We start from the raw sequence: 5,212 nt of genomic DNA on the forward strand, positions 1-5,212 counted from the left end.
CGAGTCTATATCTATTTCTACTTCGCTGTCGCTATTTTGATCTAAGATTATCGTATCCGTTGATGAGTTTAATTCTACATCTACGATGTCTATTCCCGAACTATTTGTATCTTGTGAATAACTAGTTTTCTCTATGTTCGGATGTAATTTTTCGCATGTATTTTTATTTTCCTCGTTTAATACGTCTATCTTGTAAATATATTCGCGTTTATTGCTAGTTTCCGCGCTGTTTTGTGTATTTGCTATATTAATAATTTTTTCTACAAATTGTTTTACTAATTGTATATCGCTTAAATTTTCTACATATGTTGTTTCTCCTAGCGCTTTTTTATCGGTTATTTCTTTTACATGTTACTTTGTCGCTTATTTTTGACCCTTTATTATAATAATATTTTCGACTTTGATTTCTGTTTCAGGTACCTTTTTGGGTTTCTCCGCTGGATTTTTTGTTTCCTTCCTGGTCGTCCCAGTTGGTCTCGTTTCACCAAGGATTTTGGTTCTACCCCTCTGTGGCTCCACGGGATTTGTGTTCATCGGTTCCTCCAACGTCTGTGGCTGCTTTTGGTGAGTACCCTCGTTTCCAGAAAATCTTCGGTCGGTTGCTGTTGTTTGCTGTTGTTTCCATTTTGCTGTCTCGTATTGCACTACTAAAGAGCTTTTATTTTCTTTTCTATCTCTCTACGTGCTAATCTTCCGATCATCATGCATGGTTTTCCAGCGTCTAGCATAATTGCTTCTATTTCTTTGCTTTCGTTCAATATAGTTATTTGAACTCGTATCGCTTTGAATTTTATTTTTCTTTCGCGTTTTAGATACATCGGAATGCTGCTGGAATCTTTGATTCTCTCGAGTCTTCTGTCTTCTTCAATTTTCTTCACCGCTGCTTTGGAGATTACATTGAATTCTCCTCTGGTATCGAGAATTATCTTCATTTCTTCTCCCTCCACGTATCCCGTAACGTAAGGTAAATGTTTCTTTCCCGATATTAAGTCGATTAGTCTAGAAATGTGTCTCATTCCTTTTTCACTGATCTTTTGACTTCTTCTTCTTTGCGATGTTTTTCCTGTTTCAGCGCTCGTGTCCGGATCTTCAGATGTCTCTTCCTTCCGTTTGGGTGGGGAACTTTTCATCGGATCCTTCGAGGTAGGTTTATCTTCTTGCCTCATTTTTACGTCTTGTATATATTCGTCGACGTCTTTTTTAGAAATCTTTTTAATTTCCCTTTCAGGTGTAAGGGCGTTTATTTGTATTTCAGGTTTTAATTTGGCTTCACGGTTTGGCTTGAGCTGACGTGAATTGTATGTGCCAATTACGTTTCCTTCTTCGTCCGCAATAAGATATGCGTTTTTCCTTATTTCCCGTTGCACTGTATATGGTCCGTCATACACTAAGTGTATTTTACGTGTTAGGCGTCTGTTTGCATCGCTTCTCCGGTGTAGTTTTATCCACACTCTTGTCCCAGGCTCGTACACTTCTGCTTCTCCGTGTTTGTCCGCTTGCACTTTTCGTTGACTCGCTCTCCTCCTCAGGGTCTCGGTTGCTTTCTCGATCTTTTCTTGTAGAATTTCTTCCGGATCTCGTTCTTCTTCCGAGTTGTTGTCCAGCCCTCTTCTCGGTTTGAGTCTGTCGTCAATCGATAGTGAATCTGCGTCGCCTTCGTATAAGTCTATTGGTCTTAGACCAGTGCTTCGGTGTGTCGTACTGTTAATAGTGTTTTCGGCACGTTTGATAATTTTGTCCCACCTGGTTTGGTTATCGTGGGCATATACGCGTATTATGCGTCCTAATTCCCGCATCACACGTTCCAGGGGATTGGATTGGGGATTATATGGCGTTGTTTTACGTATAGAGAAACCTATCTCGTCTGCAAATTCTCGCCATCGATTTGTAATAAATTGCCCCCCGTTATCTGATAAGATTTCGATTAGGAATTCCCATTTCACGAAAATATCTCGTTTGTAAGCTATCCATGATCGTTTCTAGTTTTTGATTCTTTAATGGATATAGCTTTGTCAGTTTTGAAAACTGATCCATCACAACTAAAATGTATTTAAGTCCGCGAGATGTCTGAGGTAATGGTCCGTACAGATCTGTGGATACTACCTGCCCCGGTTTTTCCGGTAACTCAAAATATTGTGTTCCCCGGGTCGGTTTCGTATAATATTTTGTCATTTGACAGATCTCACATGACGCTACCACGTCCCTCACTACGCGTTCTAGGTTGTGGATTGAAAAATATTGTTTCGCGAATTCCGCCACTTTGTCGGTTCCAAAGTGTAATAGGTAATCGTGTACGCGGTGTATAAGTTTCCACTTTATCGCCTCCGGTACGACTACTCTATCCTCCTTTTCCGCCTCGATACGAATTAATCCGTCGCGTTCTTTTAATTCGTCCGGCGCTTCTTCCGTTTCGCGCAATAACGCTTCATCGGCTTGTTGAGCGTTTTCTATGAATTCGACCCAATTCGATGTTTCGTTCTGGTCATCCGGTAGATTTATCGCTGCGATATATTTTGTTTTGCCCTCTTTTTTCACGTATCCGTTTTTCACGTTATTTCGGACAATGTATCGGCTATGACATTTTCTTTACCCGGTATATGACAGATGTCTAGATCAAACTCGTTTAGAAATGCTATCCAACGTGCTATACGCGTACTGTCGTCCGCACATGCCGTCATGAATTTTAATGCTCTGTGATCCGTGTGTACCCTCACGTGTCTTCCTAACAATGTGGTGTACCACTTTCTTAACGCCCATACTAGCGCTAAACATTCCATTTCCGTAATGGTGTAATTAAGTTCCGCGCCTTTTAAGCTACGGCTCGCATAAACTACTGTGTATCTAATTTCCGGATCTTTGTCGCTGTATTGGTATAATCGCGCTCCTAATCCGTACTCCGACGCATCTACGTATATACCGAATTTGTATCCCGGTCGTATTACGTATATACTCGGCGCGTCAGTAAAAGCTCTCTTTACTTCGTTAAACGCGTTTTGCTCCTCGCTTGTCCAAACGAATTTCGCGCTCTTTTTAAGTAACCTTTCTAGAGGCTTGACCATTTTTGCCAAGTTTTTTACGAAGCGTCTGTCCCAATTTACGAGGCCTAAAAATGCCTGTATCGCTTTTTTATTTTTCGGTTTTTCGAAGTTTTGAATCGCGAGTTTTGTGTCTTCGTTCATTTTTGCTTCGATTTGATTAAACGTGTGCCCGAGAAATTTTATTTCCGTCTTTAAAAATTCGCACTTTTCTTTGTTTAACCGGAAACCTACTTTGCTTAACTTTTCCAACACGTATTTAATATGGAAAAGATGTTCCTCTAGTGTGTTTAACGCAATCAATACGTCATCGAGGTATATTATTGTGAATGAATCGCATTCGTCTCCGATCGCTTTGTTTATCGCTCTGGTGAACGCTGAACCTGCTGTTTTTAATCCGAACGGCATTCTACAAAAACATATGTTTGATTGTTAAAGAGAAATCCCGTATATTGCTTACTGTCTTCGGTCAATGGGATTTGTCAGAATGCTTTCGACACGTCCAACGTCGTAAAGTATTTTTTGTCGCCTATCCGCCTAAATACCTCGTCGATCGTCGGTGGTTGATCGTGTTCGTTCGTCATTCTCTTATTGACCTCTCTCGCGTCTAAACATAGTCTAATCTCACCGGTTCGTTTTACAACTACCACTAATGGGTTCACGTACTGTGTCGACGTTCTTTTGATTATTCGCGTTTCCTCGAGTTCACTCAGGTGTTCCTTTACTCGCTCTCGATGTGCGAGAGTAACTATGACTCTCTTGGCCCTCAAAGCAACACGCCGCGAGCGGACTTTAAGAGAGCATAGTTGGGACGTGATGCGAATACATAGCCTCTCGCGTCCAAGTTGTACACACACCTCCTCGTGGTCCTCCCGGTAACGTCGCTCCCTTGCAAAACGGTAGTGCGACGGCTGAGTTGTGTACAGCGGTCCTTGGGGCTGCCAACCCCTCCGACACTTCTCAAGCAGGCCCAAATGAAAGGAATAAGCCTCGGATAAATTTAGATAACCCCGGGCCCTCTTGCCTTAAAGGCCCTGCTACACGAAGACAGACATCTGTGACTCCGGCGGAGGATCCGTCCGAACATGCCTGCGAGTTTCCGGGTTGCGGACGTACTTTTAGTACTAAAACTGGAAAGGGAGTACATCACAGACGTGCGCCGATTGGTTTGATGCCCAACAAACCAAAGTCCCCACCAAAGCGAGGTGGACGGACGAAGAAACTCTCCTGCTCGCAAGAAAAGAAGCTGAGCTGGTGCGGCAGGGAGAGAAGTTTCTCAACCAAGCATTGGTTGATTACTTTCCAGAAAGAACGCTGGACAGTATTAAATCCAAAAGAAGGCAGCTCGCGTACAAAGAAGCTGTTAAGAACCTTCTGGAACAAGTCCCTGATGAAGAAGAAGAGGATGATGGAAGTCAAGCGGCTCCGGCTGCGGATGATACCGACTTCAGACAAAATATCGTGGATCATCTTGCTTCCTTGCCGGCACCCACGAGCGAAAAATTCATGGCGACTCGTCTCGCGAGCATTTGCCGCTCGCTTGCGTCCAAGTCCGAAAGGATTATTATGGAGGAGCTCACGCTATACCTGCGGAGCGTCTTTCCGGCTAAAAAGCGTGGCGCAAGACCCGCTAAAGATGCCGCGAACGTTACACCGTCTAGGCGACAAAAACGCAAGGCCGAGTACGCACACACTCAGGACCTTTGGCGTAAAAACAGGTGCAAATGTCTACGCATGCTGTTGGACGATATTACTGGGGTACAAGTCCCCCCAAAGGACGTTATGGTTCCCTTTTGGGAAACAGTAATGACGGGTGATTGCTCTACGTCGCCGGGGAATGACACAAGTACTCCAATGCTCAACGATTTATGGTCTCTCGTTACGGCACTGGAGATAAAGAAGGCTCTTCCGGCCAGCACAACATCTGCTGGTCCCGACGGCCTCTCGGCCAGATTTCTACGGAAAGTACCAATGGAGATTCTGGAGCGGGTATTCAATGTCATTCTGCGGAGCGAGAGGATGCCTACATACCTTCTCGAATCATCCACGACATTAATACCCAAGAAATCCAATGCTCATACTCCAGGTGATTTCAGACCAATCACGATCTCCTCAGTATTGATACGTACTTTACACAAGGTCCTGGCGACCAGGATGAGCCGTCTTACTCGATTGGA

This window comes from Prenolepis imparis, unplaced genomic scaffold, assembly GCF_030444845.1.
Source record: "Prenolepis imparis isolate NDT839.2.m4 unplaced genomic scaffold, iyPreImpa1.0 SCAF_11, whole genome shotgun sequence".
Classification (NCBI taxonomy): domain Eukaryota; kingdom Metazoa; phylum Arthropoda; class Insecta; order Hymenoptera; family Formicidae; genus Prenolepis; species Prenolepis imparis.